Source organism: Mastigoproctus giganteus, chromosome 8 (assembly GCF_048544385.1).
Source record: "Mastigoproctus giganteus isolate SK-2022 chromosome 8, ASM4854438v1, whole genome shotgun sequence".
NCBI classification, from domain to species: Eukaryota; Metazoa; Arthropoda; class Arachnida; order Uropygi; family Thelyphonidae; genus Mastigoproctus; species Mastigoproctus giganteus.
Window position 1 is genome coordinate 96,786,369 of NC_143582.1, and position 21,934 is coordinate 96,808,302.

The following is a 21,934-nucleotide window of genomic DNA, read 5'->3' on the forward strand; positions in this document are numbered from 1 at the left end:
TACTTTTACGACATTCACCTCCAATAGAATTAATCCACGGCTATTCAGAAGTCTTGGAAAGTTGAAACTGCTGTTTAAAAATGCGACTGGATATTAAACCGTCACATCTCCTCACCAGACTTCTATTGATTTCTATTTTTTTTAAACGCCTGAGGAAATATCTGTATACTGTTTATAATTTTTTAAGTTACACGGGGTATAGAGCGGTCTGCTATTTGCTGTATAAAGGTCACAAAAAGACTGCAGCTAATTTTTAATGCATGTTATTGAAGAGCTACATTGAAAGACATCAAATTGAATTTTAGATAGGTCTGTCTTATCCATATTCAAAGTACGCATGTTTTCTGCTGTTTGCTTGCGACTCAGTCGATGAATGATTTCCTTTGTGGTCGGGTACTTGTTAATGAAGGCATTTTCTAGAAGACAGATAAAGAGTAAATGGCATCTTGCTTTTTTCGACCCAGTTTTGATGCTCTGTAGATCGGTTTTGTATCTAGTTCACTCGAGGGAAGGGTATTAATTATTTTTATTCTTTGCAGTCCAGACAAACAAATGTATGGTCGTCCCAGAGAATTACAGTATGGGATTTTAATCTTATAAACTCAATGAAATTCCAGTAGTGTTCTCTTCAATCTGTTTTTTTTGGCTAAATATTTTCCAGAGGCGCTGGCGATAACAGTGTAAGTGAAACTGCGATACTCTCTGATTGTCCAAGTGTTCTTCCTTGTTTGACGTTTAATCTTTAGATTAAACACAACGTCTAGAGGTTGATGGGCTGAGAAATGGCAGTTGAAGTTTGACGTTGACAAGTGCAAGCAGCAGCAGCATATGGGTGGTAGTCCTGTATTAACGTACCAACTGCGTGGTATTCCCTCAAAGTTGTGGAAAATGAAAGAGATCTGGGGGTAGGTGTATAGTCAGATATGAAGTACTCTGAGTAGTGCAAACGGGTTTCCAAGTCGGTTCATGGGGTTTTTGCTAGCAGGGATAAGGAGGGGATTATCCCACGGTAGAAAGCAATGGTTAAGCAGCATCTTGAGTATTGCATACAGGTCTGGCAGCTTACATTTAGGAAAGATTTGGGTCCGTTGGAAGAACAGGTGCAGAGAAGGGCAACGAGATTGGTGAAGGGGACAAAAAGATGCTCTTACCAAGAAAGGCTTCAGTTCTGTAAATTGCAACATGTGGAGAGTAGGCACCTGCGAGGTAATTTGACTGTGGAGTTTAATGCTTCGAATGGATTGGTTAAGCTCTGTGCTGATGGCGTTCTTACTCTTCCTCACACTATACACATGAGGTGGCATAAATTCAAATTGAGGACCGATAATTTCACGATAGATGCTCGGAGGTTTGTGTTTAGCCGGCAGGTAGTTGATCGTTGGAACAGACGTCCATCTGTTGTTGTGGATGTGGGTAATTTGAATAAATTCAAGTCAAGAACTAGATAAACTAATTGAAATTGATGGACAAGCAATGTGGGAATTTTTCATTTTTTTGGCTGATGCTGTATAATGTTGGTTTCTTGCATCATTTTCTAATACTAAACGAAGTAAAAATTCTGTATTTCTTTTCAAATACCAGAAAGTTCTCAAATAATGTAATTCTGATTGCCACGAACTTTTCAGGTTTTAAGCCCAATTTCGAGTTCCCCGCCCTTCCCTACACCTGAAACGTTGCTATGAAATAGAATATTAACTCCGATCCCTTTCAGAATTTCAGCCATTTAGAACCTTTGCCAAACATCTTGTCAGTAGGTTAACTCATTTCACCTGCGCACCTATTCTCCGTTGTGAACTATTACCACGAAAATTCCATCTTCTATTTTACCTAATTAATTAGTTAATCGTGAGAAGTCATTTATTTATTCGCATTAATCACTGAAAATAGACGATTTAGCAGAATATAATTCAGGAAATAGGCGAACTATAAGCTAAAAATTGGAAAAGGGACGAAGATTGAGAGAGAGAGAGAGAGAGAGAGAGAGAGAGATCCTTCCAAAACATACATTTTCTTGTATTGGTAAATCATTGGAAATTACAGAAACATTTTCGTGTCCAGCTTTAGTTAGTCTACTTTAGCATCAGTACGAAAACTGTGAAGGTGGAGTACTTTGTGTTTTTGCCATTTCTTGGAGCCCTCATTGAAGCAACGGTAGCACTTAATTTGACAAATAAAATATTCACATTCCCGGTATTGTGGCTTGTTGCCTTTAAACACTACGTATAATGTGCCATCAAGTGAATGGCGAGGTGTGGCTAGCTTGTGTATGTTTAATGAATGCGCTACTAATCTACACACGTGCATTCCTCTTTACACATCAAGAATTATAGCGCTTCAGGAAGATCCATTCATTTATGTTTCAGCGAGTTGATATGTTTAGCTCCAGGCTGCATATCATTCCTTGTTGTAAAAATGTTTTGCAAATAAACAACTAAAAACCTGTTTGTCGCTTGTAATTCCAGCAGTTTCTGCGAGCAAAGTGTACTGCGCGAAAGGAAATATTGGCTCATTCGCTCTTAGGTTAATTCTGAAACTGTTTTTTCGATATTTTGTGTGACTTATTTGTGAGCATATAGTCCAACTTATCAACGGGGATCTTAATAAAAATAAGGTAACAACGCTCACGTAGAAGTACTTTTATTTTAGACTTTGGCATTGTGTTTCTGCATAGTCGCTACGCGTGTTTAAGCGGTTGTCCCTCCTTGACTTCAAGGGATCTATCTGGGGGTGGGAGAAATCGGGGGGGGGGAGCGCCTACAGTCAGGAAACAACCATCGTTTTTATTGTGTTTTAGGCGTATCGGCGACTTAGACTACATTGACCATTGTGTATTACAGTATGTCTGTACAAGTGTGCTCAATGGCTGATTTGTATGTTGTGCTGGCGGAAAACCCGGAATTGCCCACTTGGTAAATCCTAATCTCTCTGCCTGAGATCGGCTATGTCATCGATTGAAGAGGCCTTTAGAAATTCCTCCTGTCATCGACGGGACAGGAACCCAGACGAGTGACAAATGGCCAAAACCGTTATACTGTTAGTGCAGATTTCCACCGATCGGCTGGAAATCCATCGCCAAATGCATAGACGGGCAGTGATTTACGCATCTCTGCGTTTTACCATGTTTACAGTAGTCCTGCCATTTTGCAACTAGCCGAGAGGTAAGCTGGGGATGCAGTAGCGCATTCTCCTGGATTGAGAGTGGTTCGAGTTCACATTGATTGCTAAATACATTCAGCGACTGTTCTTGTGAAAATGATTAGTTGTAAACTCCACTGACTTACGTGGTGGTGCTGGTGTATAAACAGAACATTTATTTATTTTGTGTTTGTGCTAAGAATACAACGCGCACGTGTTGTAATATTTCGTGGAAAAGATATGGCAAGCCTTTCCAGGTTTCATTAAAATCGAACAACCAGAGACGAGGAAAACTGCGTGTGACCTTCATTTACCTAACGAAATCACACTCCCTGCAAGCTTTTTAACGTATGATATTCTATATTTTGAAACACCCACGTTGTACGTGTGATTGATTTCCATTTATAGAAACCTTTCTAGAAAGGATAAAAAACTTTCGATCGTATGCCTTCCAGGAAGTGAGATGATGAAACGAAAATATTTATTTTACTACGGGAGGGTTCTTCAAAAATATAACTTTAACTCCAAAAGGAGTTGGTCATAGTAAAGGGAATGGAATTTCTCTGCCTGATTTTGCCATTAGCAGATTTATATTTTATACAGGGTGTCTCAAAAATACACGGCATAACTTCAGGAATGAGTTTCTCATATGTAGGCAATAAAAATATTTTATATCAACATAGTTCCGGAAATGCTTGGTTTCCGAGTAATTAACCGGGATGTCTTATCTCCCGCAGGTGATTTCCTTCATCACAAGGTACTGAAAGAATCTAGTGGTTTTACATTCCGACCATGTACTCAAATCAGGAGCATGCGGATATGCACTTTATGTACCGTTTGGCGGACGGCAATGCTCTGGAGGCTCGTGGTTTGTACCACGAAAGGTTCCCGGAACAAAGATGTCCAGACAGGAAAACGTTTGAAGGTATCCACCGCCGCCTTTGTGAACATGGGACCTTTACACCTCGTGCTGTCCACAGAGGACGACCTAGATCTACGACTCCTGAAGTAGAGGGGTGAACCAACTGCCTGGCCTCCACGCTCATGATTTAAACCCACTAGATTTATTCTTGTGGGGCCATTTAATGTCATTGGTGTATTCGAATCCGGTAGCTGATGTGGAAACTCTCCCCAGTCGAATTGTGGCAGGTTGTGAGACAATACGAAACATGCCAGGAATTTGGCATCGTCTTCGCGAGTCCATGAGACGTCGTTGTGAGGCCTGTATTCAGGCAGAAGGTGGACATTTTGAACAATTACTATAAGGTGATGTGAACAGTTAAGTATCATAGACAGACCTTCAAAACTCGGAAGCCAAATATTTCCGGAACTATGTTGATATAAAATATTTTTATTGTCTACATATGAGGAATTCATTCCTGAAGTTATGCCGTGTATTTTTGAGACACCCTGTATAATTTGTTTTATATATATTGCTGAAAATACTCGTAATAATTGAGTAACCCAGACCATGAACACCATATATGACTCTTCCTTGTCTTAACGTGACAAATAAGCTATTCACAATAACTGCAATAAAAAAAAATTATGTTATTGTATAGTTTTGGTCAGTTCCGGTAGTGTCCTCCCCTTAAATGTCAATGAAGATTATTTAAATTTTATCATAAAGAATTTCACTATTGAAATTATTGAGAACCAAACTAAGATTAAAAAATAATATATATATATATTTATCCAACAAGTCTTAACTTGAATGGGCGAGTTAAGTTTCTCTCTAAGACTGTAAGAATTCTTTAAAATTTTCTTCAATCGAATCTGTTGTTAATTGATCTTAGGTGGTAGGATTTCCGTGACTTATTCCGAAATTTTCAGCCTGTACAATATGAAAATCGATCCGCAAACATTTTATTTATGAGTATTTAGTTAACTCAGTTTAGTTGCGTAACACCCCTGTACAGCCACAATATCCAGGAGGGTAGGGATTGTATATTATTTCGCAAATTATCATTATAGGAGGTTGCTATTAGCATTCATCTTAAAATAGGTTTGGATGTTATTAATTGTTTCCAGAGATACATCACATAACAGCTTATGGTTGTTATATTGAAGAACGTAAGTAGATTAATTTTAATGTTACTTTAGCAGTTTGCCGTCCAAGAAAGTCTTATTTCTAGTTGCATATAGTTATAATTGGACGTTCACCATGTTCATGGAAGGTTACAGAATCGTGGATGTTCTTTCAATTATAGAACAGCCAGGATCATGTGTGCAAGTATGTCAGATCATCTCCATTTGCTCATACAGACATCATACATAGTGAACCGCATGAAGTGAGACTATGGTTCAAGTTATCGATGCAATAAACGATGCGCTGTTGTATTTTTATCCATAAAGTGGCCATCACCTTCGGGATAAAAGTGTAACATTGCAGTGTTCAGTAGATCTGATACAAAATTCAGGTACTCCCTGGATGACATTCGACTCTCCACCGGTATCCACGGACCCAGTCCATGCTAACAAAACATTGTCCATAGCAAGACCTCCAGATGCTTCGGTTATCTTAAAAAGGCATGCATGGTCAATCGCTTCGTGAGGGTCTCGCCATAGTCACTGCCCACACAAAGCAAATTGTGTCGTGATTCGTCTAATTACCTCTTTCTTCCATTGTTCCACTGTCGAATTACGACGTTCTTGGAACTACTGCAAGCGGATTTTTATGTTTTTCTTTGAAACAAGTTTCCGAATAGGCAAGTGACTGACAATACTCATTTTCTTAATTTCCTTGTGCATGGTGAACTTTGAAATAAGGCAATTCTGGGCTTGATTGAATTTAGATGTTATTTGCTGCACTTGATGTCCTATTTTTCCATGCAGTCTTCCTTAGCGTACGACGGCTTCGCTCTTGAAGTATTGTTTTTCTGCTACATTTACACCGTGGAAATGTGGAAGAACTTCTTGCTTTCCAGTCATTCAAAATCTTTGGGATGGATGATTTTGAGAAACGAGTTATATCTTTCGTTTCGTTTCCTGCTAAACGTGCGCTCACGATAAGAGCTTTTTCAAAGTCTGATAGATGACGCATTTTCTCCATTCTGGCTTCAGATTGCTGCAGTCTTTATACTCAAAGAGGCAAGACGACATCACCCCCAACTCAGTTTTCTTTCCATCTATTTTCTTTTTTTTCCGTTTCTTCTGTTTTGGTTGGTATTTTTTGTCCAGTGTGTATATTATCACACAGATATTTGGGGCTTCCAGGCTTGTCAAGTTTAGTTTCTAATGTCAAAAAAGTTCAGTATTTATCTAAAATACTGAAATGGATAAATATTTTGACTTAATTTACAACCGCCATTATATCTATCTTGTTTGAAGCACATTTCACATTTTATGGAAGATTTGTCATCATTTAGCTGTACCTTGAGAAATATTTCTTGTTTCCACAGCACATCAAAAAAAGACAGGTGGAATCTAAAGAGAATGCAGTTTGTTCTCCAGCCACGATTCCAACGGACAAGATAAGCAACAGCAGTTAATTGCCAGCTATAAATGCGGTTGTTTTAGCACGAGTAATTTTCGACTCATGATAATGTGTAGTGCACGCCTTATTACTCCAAAACGTGCTGCGATTAATTAATAGTTGCAATTAATCTGTGTGCAGTTGAGAAGGGGGAAGAGGCCATTTTTTTCTGTTTAATTTCGCGAGATTTGAACACCGTATTACAATAAGAATGTGTTTCCATGACAACAGTGAAAACAAGTGCAACTCTGACAAAAGAATACTGTTGGTGGTGTAGCTTCGTTTGGCTATTGTGCCCTGGTGATTTATTAGCATATATATTGGCTAATATGCTAATTTTGGAAATTTCACGAACCCCGGAGCTAGAACAGCTAATATTTTATTATACTCAACACGTTCCATGAAATTGCTGTTTCTTACAATGCGCGCTTTCTTCGTCAGTTATCTCCCCTAAATTTCCAACTCTCAAATGCTATTCGGAACAACGAAGAAAGAAGTTAAAACAAATTTACTCTAAATTCTTCTTTTGCTGCATCTAATCTCTTATTCTTTTCGTTTGGTCTTAAAAAGCATTCACTTTAGCTTTCTTACTCTCATTATCCTTCTGACTTTAAAGGAATTTTTTTGTATTGAATGAAGAGGCTCTCGAAGAAATACATTGCCGGAGATGTATGCGGTTTCTTTAATTATTACTTTATCATAAGAATAGTGGCCCACCATATTGTTAATGCCACAATATTTGTGTTAGTAATACAAATATTATATGCGTTACAGATCTCCTCGAGGTGGGCATACCTGTTGAGGGACCTGCAATGCGTCGTGAGAGGACTTCTTAGTTATGCTGTTAGGATTCCAGATTAGCATCGCTGGGATCTAACGCCCATACCTTGGTTCCAGATAAATCATTGGAATCCGGCGTGTGCAGCCTTGGGCCGCGACCTCTGGAAACTCGGAAAGGGGGATCGTGATGGATGAGGGGGCACAGTCTTAATACACTACTTTGCTCCCTGCTTCTACATACGGGAGGGCTTGGAACGGCCGACTGGGATCAGTCGGCGGTGGTTCTTACTGCTAGGGTCAACTGTATTCATAGGTTTCTTTCCCTTTTGGTCCTGGGACGAGGTCAACGTTTATTGGAAATGCGGGTATGACGCTCTAAGTAAGCTTGGCTTTCTATTTGCGCACGCAGTACTTGCTTCTTCACGAATGGGCAATCCCTCGTAGGGCTCTGTGGTGGGTGAGATACTTAGGGCATCAGAAATTTTTATTTTACTCATGAGTAATATAAATCCCTCTACTTCTTCTGGGTCCCCAGTAAGGCCATAAGGTCCCTACCTAATCGATCAAATGATGTTGACAACATTTCTGTAAAAAGAGCCAGAATAGAGAATACACCACCATCACCGACACCGCTTTTCCTTGTTCTCCATTCCACCGGAGAGCAGGCAGTCGGAATAATGTACCTTCTTCATCCAGGAAGGAGTAGAAGGATCCCCAAAATCTGTGAAAAGCTACGAGAGATCTTATGGTCGAAGTCTTGTGGGTCAAACTTGCCCAACAAATTCTGAAAGAGAAATCAACGGAGAAATACCTATCACCGTAACCCCTTTAATATAACTCTGAACTCTTCACTTGATGTAATATCAGACCAGGATCTTCATATCTCTGAAGAAGAGATCTGTCCTGAATTGAAAAGCAAAGGAGCGGCAGCTGTCAAGCGAATATCGATGCGAAAGAATGGGAATCTTGTTTCTACTCGAGTTCTCATCCTTCCGATTGATCTCTCTGTATACTCCCATTCTCCCCTCCTTGTGTGTACATGGCAGGTTGAAGGCAACCTTTATGGAATTGATAATTTCTCCGTGATATCCATTCTTTGCAATGGGAGACAATGCCACTCAGTTTTACACCGTGCCACTCAATGCCACGGTGGAAAATGTATCTTGTTGACTGGAATGCTTTAAAATTAAGGCAGCGTTTAATACCACGGCAGTCATTAATGAGCCAATTAATGACAGTTAAGTACACCACAGAAAGTATTGTCCAAGCAGCAGCAACTACAATTCCGAAGACATCGACTCGGTTTCCCCTATTTCCAAAACCGTGGTGGAATGCAGAGTGCACAGCAACAAGGAAGACTCAAAACAAGGCCTGGGAGATATTTCGTCGTTATTCCACCTCAGATAATCTTAATAGCCTTGAAACGTGTACGTGCCACAGCATATTACGTTAGACGTCAGTGTCAAAAGGAATCTTGGATCCGCTTCACTTCTTCCATCACCCAGGCTGCAATACCAGCTTGTCTGAGAGAAAGTCCGGAAAATGGATGGTAGATACTCATTGTTGTAGTGTTTTAACAGCATCAGCGACCAAGGCCCGTATTGCTCCGTGTATACTGTCTGTAAATTTCTTGTGTTCTGAGATCGATTTTGTTTGCTGGACGAAAAACTCGAGTTTCCGGGAGAAAACCATACTACCCTCGCCTGAGACCGACTAACTCAACCACGTTGTGATAAAGGCCCAATTCCTCACGTCATCGACGGGTCTCGAATTCAAGGCTTTTTTGCTGGCACCTACCAGTATAGCACTACATCCGGTAGGTGGGATTTGTGCATTACAGCACACGCACAGAGAATGGTTGATCCAGGTGCTGGTTAGTCCCTGGTGGCGAAATGGCCTGACATAACACTCTTTTTTCAAGCCTGTTTTTCAGAGGTTCTGAGGTTACAGGAGTAGATGGGCTTATGTCTAGGAGCCACCCTTCATATCAGGACACACACAAGCAAATGTACAGAAAGGCTACAGCACATATAAGAGTATATATATATAAATCTTGTATTTAAATTGATTAATATGTATCTTGAGAATGTATATACAGTTGTGTGTTAATAAATGAAAAAAAAAACGCCAAAACATCCTATCCCCTGAGTTTCTGGTTCTCAAACAAAAAGCTGAAAAACTGCATTTGAAGTTGCCTTCAAATAACTACGAGGCGTGCAAACAGCCTTTCACAGACTGGAAATGAAAGCGGCACTATTTCTAGTCCGGGCAAGTGCCATCCGGTCAGATGACATTCATTATGAGATAATCAACGACGATCTCTCCATCTTAGTACATGGTAACTCCAGGTCCCAATTGGAACAACAGGCTAACTCAATACTCGATAACTTGCTGGATTGGACTCCGAAAAATAAATTAAGAGTGTCACCATCTAAAACCAAGATGATGATATTTCACGGGAAAACTATGCCATAATAGACCTCCGGGTGTCAAGTTTAACGGAGTATCTCTGCCACTTGTTACCTCAAAAATAATACCAAGATGCTTATGAGTGGTAACTCATAAGCATCTTGGTATTATTTTTGATGAAAAATTGTTATTCTTACCACACATCCAGAATCTTTCCAAAAAAAGTGAAAACTTTTAAGGCCATGTTATTCAAAATCTCTCAGCAGGACTGGGGCTTAAAAAAGGGAACCCTCAGAATTCTATACTACACAGTCTTTATTCCAATCGTTACATATGCAGCCATCATATGGTTTCACAAAACCAAACTAGACAGTGTCCAACGGACCTTTTTGCTAGCTCTTCTGAGAACTTGTAGAATAGTTTCAACTGCATCTTTACAAGCCATCGCAGGCTTGTTATCTCTGGATCTGTATCTTACGTACAAAGGCTTTGTTTACTATATTCGTAAAGGACATCCTCTTAACTTTTTCCGGTTTGACTTATAATCCAACTGCCGATCCAAAGAATGAAAAAGCGAAATGTTGGACTGAGCTTCATAAAAGATGGCAAGTGAGATGGAAATACCCGACCAAAGGAGCAGTGGCCAGATGTTTTATACCTGATGTTAAATTCAGTTCTTACCTTAAAAAGTAATCAGTTTTGGTTCTACCCAAGCCTTGTTACATCATACATTCTAACTGGTCACGGTTCTTTGAATGCTCGTCTTCTTCAATTCAATCTATCTACGACAGATACCTGTTTCTGCGGCGCCTCTGAAGACTGGAGTCATGTCTTCTGCCCAGTTTACCAAGATTTAAGACAAACATTATCTAGTACTGTGCATAATTTCTCTCCTGGAAATGAAAGATATCTTATTGAAAATCAAAATGCCTTCTCAGCTGTACAGGAATTTGCCACACAGGTTTTCAAGAGACGACGTGGATTGCTGAGCTGACTTCTATACTCAACAAAACTACTTTTTTTTTCTTTTTTTTTAATAATAATTATAATTTTAACATTTTATCTAATTAATTTATTATTATTACGTTTTTATTATTATTTATTTTTTCTTTATTTTATTTTTTGAAACGTAATAATATTTTGTCCATTAATTTTTTGCTAGCTTCTTAGGGGCAGGATTTGCTGGTCTCCAGTTTATTAAAGATGGGATTTTAAACTGCGTGTATCCAGATTTGGGCTTCCTGGGTACGGGAACTGCTGGCACCTATTGCTATTACACTTTCTGCAGGGGATGCGGGATTCTTTGTGGTATTCATCACCTTACGTGATTATAGGAGACTGCTGCACCCATATGACTTGCGCTTATTCCCATGGGTGCTTGAAATATTACATTTAGTTTAGTACGTGTATAATTGGGCCCGCCTCCTCGTGGCGTGGACGGATACTGGAAAGCAGCCTTCCTGGTGCTCGCTGCTTCCTGGTAGCAAAGCGGCCAGAAACAGCTAAGCAACACAACAACAACACACAATACGCAAACATAACACTACACTCATTTCTGCCCATTGTATAGAGTCTTGTCTATCATCCCAGAAAACCACGGCGGAGATGGACTAACGTTTAGGGGCCGCCTTGCGTAAGACACTACACATGTCCAAATGAGATAATAAAACATCTTTCATCTAAATATATGGATCCGATGCTCTGTCTATACAATATAATCTATGTCGAAGAGCAGTTTCCGGACTCCTGCAAAAAAAAAAAAAAATCGTAATTGTCTTTCCCAAACCAGGAAAGGATACAATGTTGTTGAATAATTATCGTCCTATGCTCTGACAAGTTGCTATGCAAGTACTGAAAGAACGATCAACGCTTGAGTCATATGGTATTTAAAAGCAAACGAACTTCTTTCCAGGACCCAATTTGGTTTCCTAAGAAAAAGTTAACACTCAAACTTTTAACCCCACTTAAACGTTTATTTATTCTTGATCATTTCCTGAAACGCGAACACCAAGTGTCGGTTTTTGGTCTGAAAATGGCGTATGACACGACTTGGAGATTCGGAATTTTAACAAGATATTTACGACCTTGGTTTTAAGGGATACACTGCCATTTTAGTTAAAAATTTCCTCTCAAACCGGTCGTTCCAAGTTCGTGTGGGATCCACTCCATTTATCATTTTAATGAGAGAAAGGCGTTACTCAAGGAGGTGTACTAAGTGTGACGCTTTTCGTTATCAAAGTTAATTCAATTATTGAACGACTCCCTCCAACAGTAAACAGCACCCTCTTCGTTGATGACTTTAGCATGTTTTTCACAGTCATGCAACATGAGGGTTAACGAAAGGCAATTGCATCATGCTTGGCCGTGTCACCTCTTGGGTATTTGATAATGGGTATACGCAGAATACCCATTATACTGCAGTATACCAAGTCTGCGTAAACTTTTGTTGCAAACGGAAACTTCACTCTGAACCACAACTAAAGCTCGGACAATACATCATTCCAGTAGCACCAGAGACAAAATTCTTGGGGCTTGTTTTCTGTAATAAGTTGGCATTCCTACCAAATATCCGCCAGTTGCAGACGAAGTGCACAAGGGGATTGAACCTCCTATGCGTCATCTAATAATTGAGAAGCAGACCGCTGCACATTACTCCGTATCTATCGTGAACTTGTCAGATCTAAATTAGATTATGGGTCCCAATTGTATGCATCTGCTAGAAACGGCGTACTACAATGGCTAGCCCAGTTCAACACAAGCCAATCTGCTTTTCTACTGGAGCATTTAAAACATTCCCTGTCCAGAGATTGTTATGTCGAAGCAAATGAACCACCTCTGTCTCTTCAACGAAAGAAATTGTCGCTAAAAATTTCATAAAACTGAAATTCCAGCCAGCAAATGTACGTGAACATCGTTTTCGAGCCATGATGGAAAAATCTCTATAACAACTGTCATCCTCCGAACCCACCCTTTGCTATACCTTTTCAAGAATTGTTCGGAGAGCCGCATATCACGGTAGGCAACGTTGCGCAGTCACGAAGGCAACTACTTCCTCCCTGACATGTTCGATTACCATCATGCAACCTCTCTGTAATGCCACCACTCCATCGTCTATGTACCAACAACTCTATGCTGCCCGCCGAGTCGAATACTCTGACTTCTTGCCTGTCTCCACAGATAATTCTGACATCAGAATTATCTGTCGGATTTGCTGCCATCATCCCAGGTAACACTATATCTGAGAAGCTTCCCCACAGCATATACACACATCTGATTTTTTTGCAATAGAGGTAGCCTTGGACCACATTAAAACCACAATTACCAAAGGTATATACAGATTCTTTAAGTATATTATAGGCTTTATCAAGGATGCAGGGTAATCCTTATCCATTCGTGACCCGGATTCAGCAGGTGTTATATAGGTTGGTAGGTAGAGGGTTTTCGGCGCATCAGCAACTTAGGCTATATTACGCCGTGTATATTATGTCTGTAAATTGCGTGTGTTCTGTGGTCGACTTACTGTTTTCTGGAAAAAAAAAACCCTCGCCTGATACCAACTAACTCATTCACTTTGTGAAAAAGTCCATAAACGTTCCCTGTCATTGACGGGATTCGAACTTAAGTCTTTTTCACCCAGACGGCGGTTAGCACAGTTGGTAAACCGTGCTATCCACAAGGGCATGTACCGTATTATCTATCTGAATGTTCATTGGAATTTCATTTCTGCTGGGATCATGGCTAATGAACTGTCGGACGCTGCGGCCAGATTACCACAACCGCAGAACAGTTACAGCCTGTTAGTCCCCTATATAGCCTACAGGCAGAGCAGGGACTACACTCTGAATTACTCTCCTAGTGGCAACAATCTTGGCATGGGCGGGTCACGAACAAGCTGTAGGAACTATAGAGAGGAAGTTTTACTTGCTCGCATCTTTATAGGACGTAGTCATTATACCTTTTTATGAAACAGTTTTATCGTTAAACTTTTTTGACTTAGTGATCTAATTTATTAGGTCACTAAAATTTTTAACTGATCTTTTTACATGACCTGTTTTGGTGGATAATAGTATTAGTTGCTAAAGTGCCAATAAAACCCCAACCAAACATTACAAACACTGTAGCCTAATGGTATGTGCCATATTGTTTTCTAAAAGCATAGTCAGAAACAATTTCTAGTTGGAAATTGCTTCGGACTACGCTGAATGAAGATCATCTATCTTCATTTAGCCTCTCCAGAAAGCCACAGAAGTCGGCACAAGATGTCTACTTGTTGAAAGTGGATCCAACTAATCTTTAGATCATCATTGGGGTTAAAGCTATTCTAAGTCACACAGAGCTTGGGATTATTTTGACTACAAGCTCTCCTTCCCTAACCAAACTGATGTTCTGCAATCACTGTTTGCAAAGCTTCGCTGCATCCCAAAAACACATCTTTATGATGTCGCCTCAGTACGGAACTGCACCAGTTCCTCTGTCTATCCAGCAATCCTCAATTTTGGTCTCTGCGGCTCCCACGAACGTTAAAAAAATCTACTACTCAGAATCCCTAACAACGCACCCCCCTTACTCGTATGGCACAGCAGCACCCCTGAATAGATTGCCTATAACTATTCAGTAGAGAAGAATCATCTTTACAATGAAAATGTTTGCTGGCGTCATCTGGGAGCATGTGTTCATGGAGGATAACGCCACCTGGACTTGAGTCAAACCTGCACTTATCTGTTACAGCAACAGACTGCAAAATGAACAGGTTCATGCCTAAACAACTTCTCTCCATCATGCCGAAATTCGTCATCTTTCAATTTCCTGGATTGAAGTTTCTGACTTTTCTAATTTTGTATTGTATTATATCATTCTTAACCTTTTTTTATTTGTATATATTAACTATTATAATCTGTTATATTTATTATTTACATCTTTTACGATATTAGCTCCGCCTTCTGGGTGCGAAGGGCTGTTACAACAGTACTGTTCATTTTTTCCCCTTGTACAATAAAGAATATATATTTTATTTTATTCTAGGTCTTATGTCACGTCTTCGGATTGTGTGCATACAGGGTGTATCATAACATGTGGAACCCACTTCAAGGATGTATTTTGAGACTTAAAACAATAAAAGAAGTTCACGTAAACATAGGTCTGATTTCGCCTTGTTTCTGAGTTATAGTCCTTTTTGTTTTCCAGCAACTATCTGCTTACGTTTACAGGAAATGCTCAAAATGACCATTGTGCGCTTGAATACAAGCCTGAAAACTCCTCATCATAGACCTCCACACCCTCTAAAAAGTTCCAAGTGTCTGTTACATTTGCTGTTTTGGTGCTGATGGGTCTACCACCATCTGAGATTCATTTTCTAAACGAATCAGTTTCCGCAAGGTGTTCATTGTCTGAAATGTCTTCTTATTTGGCACAGGATAATTAGGGAAGTTTTCTGCATATAGATGTCTTGCCTCGGCTGCATTGCACCTATCAAATCAGTACATGAGATGGATGTCTGCCATCTCTCGATTTGAAAGACCATCCATTATCAAAGTAAATGCACAGTATCAAAATGTTAATAACAAACTCCAAATGTAGTGTTCTTGTCAGTAAAAACAAACTGAAATCACTCAAAGAACGTTACGGGACCTTGTTTACTTAATACTATTGTTTGTAAACAGTTGGAGCCAGCTATGCTAACTCAGTTTGTGGAAAGAATTGCTGTAACAAAAATAACTATAACTCAGAAACAAGGCGAAATCATACATGAAACAATACATGAACTTTTTTTTATTGTTTTAAGGTCCTAAATCCATTCCCGATGTAGGTCCCATATGTTATGATACGCCATGTATATATAAGTTGAAACAGACTTCTTTGTTAATCAATACGAGTGATTTCCGAACTTTAGTATTTACAGACCATTTTGAATGTCTAAAAAGCACAACGTATTGAATCACCATATTGGATTCATCCCACCTTGTCTTCGGCTGTTTTAGTCTTTTCTGGCGTTTTTTCCATTTTGTCAACTTTTAAATCGTTACTCGTTGCCCTCTCAGTAGCACAGTTTCTGGAATTGTCGTCCTCCTCACACTGGGTGGAAAAGACTTGAATTTATATGACACAAAACCCTACAACAAACAAACAATAAACCTTTCTTTCGCTAACCAGAAATAATCTAGTGTCTGCGAATGTCCCTTTTTGCCTTCCCATTGTTAATAGAACCTCAAGCATTTTGTAGAAATAAAAGACGTATCGTATCTCTTTCAATTAAAGTCCTTTGTCATCTTTAGTGTACTGTTCTATACAATATAAAAGAAGTAAATTGAACGAACCGATTATCACTCAGGGAAGTACAATAGCGTAGAATCTGGCTATTGTGCAATTTTTCGAAACTGAAAGAGGTCAACCACTTTTTTTGTAGAAAAAAAAATTCAAGAACGCTGTGGAGATGTGCTTAATGGAAATAAACTGGTGGCATTACTAAAGCAGCGAAGATGAAATCGTTAACGAAAAATTAGACTAATATACCTTATGTTGCAAACATGGAGTGGTAGAAAATAGCTTGTGTTTTAATAAAAAACTGTGAAGAATGATTACAGATTCAGTGCTCGTATGCATTACCCGAAGGATTCTCGTTATGAATTTGTCACTGAATGCCTTATCTTGATCCATCGATAACGTTCCGGTCTGTGAGATGTTTCTGTTGTACAGTGAGACGTTGTTCTGATCGGTTTTGGTCTTCAGGAGGTGTTGTTGGCGTTTCGACTAGCTGAACAGAATTCGTAGAAAACTTGATAGTTCCGAATATCCAAAAAGTGGTGTGCACACTTTGACGAAATTGCATATTTAATACATGCAATGTTTCCAAAGAAACATGAAAATACGTATATACGATTGTTTTCGCTTATTAAACGTGAATTGCATCTATGGTCTCACCTTGCGCTTAGAATGGATCGCTAAATGATTGCCATTCAAGAAAATTTCGTCAAATATGGGGAAAAGTTCATATCTTTGTATTAACCAAAATCTATAAAGATGAAGATGTTTATTAACATATTGATGTGTATGTTGCCTATGTATAAAGCCAATTGCTTCTCTTCTTGCTAATGCAAAACGAGGGATCGCTCACCATTATGAAAAATGTTTAATATTAAAACATGGAATCATCAACACTACGGTTAGTAGTGGATGTTCCTCTTGAATTAAAGATATTCGTTACCTGTGTGTTTCAAATCGTACACTGAAAGAACAGAATTCATGGGGTCCTTGGGCAACGCGACGCTGTCACCCCTCTCGCGATGGGACGAACCTACCGCATGGCAGGTATATAGGTACACTGCATTCATGTAGATGGTAATTCGATGTCAGTATGGATGAACGTCGTCAGTTAACCGACTTTCAAAGAGGTGATAGTGGGCCCGACGCATGGGGTCACTCTATCGCGGAGGTGGTACAGAAATTGCACTGTCCCCGTTCGACAGTATCAAGAGTGTATCGGGAATACGCCATTTCCGGAATACTATCTCATCGTGGATAGCGCTGTGGGCTGAGAAAGGTGGTGGTTGAACGTGGCTATGGACGTTTGTCGCATTGTTTCAGCTAACCGGAGGGCCACAGTGGCACATATTACCGCCGACTTCAACGAGGGAGGTGCTAGAAACGTCTCCACCAAAACCATCAGGCGATCATTAGCCGCAATAGGTTATGGGAGCTGCCGTCCAACCAGAGTCCCATTGCTAACACCACGACATAGAACTCTAAGCCTGAACTGGGCGAAAGAACATCGGAACTGGACCTGGAATGATTGGAGACGGGTCTCCTGGTGCGATGAGTCCCGTTTCCAGTTATTTCGAGCGGACGGGAGGGTGCGTATCTGGCGGAAACTGCAGGAAACTATGCAACTGTCATGTCAACAAAGAACTGTTCAGGCAAGTGGACGGTCGGTAATGGTCTGGTGCGCGTTCAACTGGCACACGTTAGGACCTGTGGTGCGCTCTTTTGATTTTTTAAGGCCATCCACGTAAATTTCAGCAAGATATCCTCCTCTGTTATTTGTAGATTTTAGAATTGGGAGATAGCTTAAAGTATGATTCTCTATCCTGCAGAAGAACAGGCCTGTTGTTGTTGAATGTATAGAAACACCGAACAGTAAAAAACCAAAGGATTATAAATGAGGAGGGAGTTTTCATAATTGGGTGAGAAGAAATGAGTCTCTAGAATCTTGTCTTCTGTATGCATATCTTCTCAAAGCCTTCAGGCGTCAAGCTTCACTGTATTAAATATTTAAAGTGTGTTTGTTGAGAAGAATCGCTGAAGATCTTCCAGGATGGCAGATGACAAGTGGAGAAGTAGGCTTGAGCCAGCAATGCAGCTCGCATTGGGCCGTGGGTGTGAAAATTATATTTTCGACCTCTGGCGCGTCTAGCCCCCCCCCCCCGATGGGCAAATCTCAGCAAATTCCTTGTGATAATTCGCAGTTTCCGGGGTTTGATACTAAAGTTCGAGTACAGCGTGACATTTTGAATTGGTGTAGAGATTCTCAGCCACCCTATTGAGCCATCTTGGGAGACAATATTCAAGTCTGAAACAGGTGACAGCCACGAGCCGAGGACTAAATCTGCGAAGCATATAATGGTTTTCAAACGACGCATTTCATGATGCATTTAGTTGTGAGCATTGGGTTGTGAATTCCTACTAATACCCGCCAGGTGGGCCCATAGAGCAGAATATGTTTTGCCCTTTAAAATAGGGGTAAATCGGGTAGAATGCTTTGACCCTCATTTCACATTAGCCTTAGATACAAATGAGAGGTTACTTTCAAAGCTGAAGCACCCACTGTTGTAATTGAGATGATTTTTTGATTTCCTTGTTAGAGACAATGAGCTGGGATGATTTGCTTGGGTTTAGATACGGTCCATGCAATCTAGGTAGGTCCCAAAACTCAGCAAGATCCTATTAGTTTATTGATAGTTCTTCTGTTTCCATATCCGCTGGAATTAAAAAAAAAATTCAAGTCGTCAGCTTATGTCGTAAAATTGTTATTATTAGCTAATAAAGGAGTTGCTCAATAAGGGAGTCGTGTCAGAAGCACTGCGCACGACACTGTTTTTGGAAAATTCTGACGTTGATATAACTTTCACATAATACTTTTATAGCAGTATTATTAGTCAGATAGTCATGCGACGTGACCAAAGTCACGTTAGTCGGGGCATATGCGTGGAATGATGAAAGCAATTTCTCATTTAAGAACATCATAAAACTTTGTTGCTACCGAAAGTAAGTGGTTTCATCAGCATTCAAGACTGGTTTCATCAGCTTGTCATTGCAGTAAGTGGCGATCTGCATAGAGTTCCACTAAAAATTTCAAAACAGCTGCTGCCTTCGTGTTATGGAGAAAAATATTTTATCTAACGAAGACATTGCATTTCTGACCCATTTTCTATCCGCGGATTTCATAAACGATGATCGGCTTGTCACATGTGATGCATGTTGTTAAAGTCAAAACAGCGTAATCTGTGAAAAAAATAATCAGATATAATAGCAAAATCTTCCTATTCATTTTACAAATGGAAATGAATGACCTGGTCTTAACCATCAGATTCTTCAAACACAACTAATTCAGCTATCTTTTAATGACTCACCCAATAGTTTTGTGCGTTTTAAAGTTGACATTTGCGAACACACACACACACGCACAAACACTAATAATCCTTTCCAAATTGCTGATCTACTCACAATTTTCTTTTGTTGGAATTTTACAACACGGATAAAGGGATTTGCAAAATCCCTTTATCCGTGTTGTAAATTTTATTTGCAGTCGTCAAAGCAAGTGAATTTGACAACTCCAAGCAATATGGAAAGCTCTGGACTTTCTTTGACTCTTGAGATTTTTTAATAGTCCAACTAACATACACCAGACAGACCTTAGCTCACCAAGTGAACGAGGAGTTGACTGTCCGTGTGCAATGCGTCACCTAAGGGCGCCCCACACAAAGTCATGTTCTATCGGATTTAAGTTATGATCGTGTCGACCAGGGTAGTCACTGGATGTCTTCAGTTTCAAGATATTCGTCGAACAATTGAGCTCTGTGTGCAGTGGCGTTGTCGTGCATGAAAAAAAATCTGGGCCCCACTCCACCCGTAAAATGTCGCACATAGGGTTCGAGGATCTGTTCTCGGCACTTCTGCGCAGTTACGGTACCCCCATCAAAAACACGAAAGGGATGAAGATTTTGATCATTATCCGCCTCCTCATGAGAATACCACCTCCAATGCCTCTATAATAATAGTAAGTGGAGGCGGTGTTCTATTTTTGTAGGAGGGATGGCACTGCATTCCTCGTTGTCTTCAGATGAAATAACGTCTAGAATCTGTTTGTATGCTAAAAACGGGATTCATCAGAGTCAGAATTGTACGCATTTGTCAGGGCACCAGTTTCGTGGAGCTTTGCATTGGTTTGGGGTTAATAGGATACAAACCACTGACTTCCTTGCGTAGAGTCCACTTGAATTGAGCCTTCTTTTTTTCTTAACGCATTCCGGTTGGAAATGTTTTCACCTGTGGCCGCTGCAATCTAAAGAGACAGTTGATGACAGGCTATAGTAGGTTCTTGATGTTAGAGCCAGATAGCGGTCTGTTCTGATAGACGTAGTACTCGGCCACCTTGGCCAGCTCTTTTTGTAACAGTTCCTGTCTCCTGAAGCCATAGTGCCGAGACGAAACTGCGTGACACATTTAGCCAACGTGCCAACTCCGTCTCCGCCGGCCTCAAGTCGTCCAACGGCCGCCATTTCAAAGAATCATCTAAACCAGGGGTGGCCAACGAGTCGATCGCGGATTTAATTTCGGTCGATCACGACGAATTTTAAATATACCGTCATCCCTCGATTTGTGCACCTTGTGCAATGACATTTTTGAGATGGTAGATCGCGGCACATTTTGAAGGAAAAAAGTAGATCGCATCACAAATTAAGTTGGCCACTCCTGATCTAAACGACGATGACTTGCCATCCTGAATATTGGAGATGTGGCTATCCTACTGAGCAAGCCAAAAAACGGGAATGGAGTGATGTAGTCGCACTCCATATTTTTATCATCATCAGCCATTTTAAATTCACTGCAGAATGAAGGCCTCTCCAGCAACTTTCCAGTTCCTTGTGTTTTGTGCAATGGCTATCCATTTACTACCTACGAACTCGTGAATTTCATCTGTTCATCTCCGTCGTTGTCTTCCAGGTTGTCTCCTAGCTCCTCTTGGGCACTATTCTGTTATTTTCTCAGTCCAGTTGTCATCATGTCTCGAGTTATGTGTCCTGCCCAAGACCATTTTAGTGTTTTAGTTTTGATAAGAATGTCCTTTACTTGAGTTTGCTGCCTAATCCATGTGTTTCTCTTATCTAACAGTCTGATTCCTAATATAATTCTCTCAGCTTCTTTTCCATTCTTTTGGTGAGTGCCCAAGTTTCACTTCCATAAGTCATGGTGGGAGCATACATTGGTTCAATATTTTACGTTTCAGACAAATTTGGATATTGGTCTTTAGTATGTGACTATATTTCCTGAATGCTATCCATCCAAAATTTATTCTTCTCTTGACTTCCAGCCATTTATCATTATTACAGCTAATAACTTGTCCCAGATAAGTATATGAATTCACCTTTTCAATTACTGCTCCTTCAATGATTATATCCCTTTCTGTGGCATACCTGTTCATCATTCCTTTTGTTTTAGCCATATTCATCTTTAGTCCAAAATCCTTACTAATTCTGCATAACTGATTAAGGTGCCTCCGTAGCCAGGTGGGAAGGAGCAGCAGTGCGTAGCACACGCTTCTTGATTAGACCGGGGTTCGAGCCCGTCACCGCCAAATACGGAGGATGCGGAAAGGTCAGGGAATGACCACCGCATATTCCCGGAGCAATATGGCCTTAGTTGCTAATGCTCCTAAAAACTAAACAACAAACAAACAATAACTGATTAACATTTTCCTCTACTAATTCTTTGGGGTCACGGCTTATGACCACAATGTCATCTGCAAATCGTAAATGGTTTAGGTACTATCCATTCACAATTACTCCTTTCTGCGACCAGCGTAATCGTATGAAAGCTTCCTCAAGGGCAGCCGCAAACAGCTTCGGAGATATTGTGTCTCCT

General features: G+C 40.1%; 1 protein-coding gene across 1 annotated transcript in view; it reads right to left on the reverse strand.

Annotated features, from left to right (window-relative positions):
• The window catches only part of LOC150081729 (tachykinin-like peptides receptor 99D), a 280,359-nt gene that overhangs the window by 102,471 nt on the left and 155,954 nt on the right, over positions 1-21,934 (reverse strand). The gene's annotated exons all lie outside the window — the stretch shown is intronic.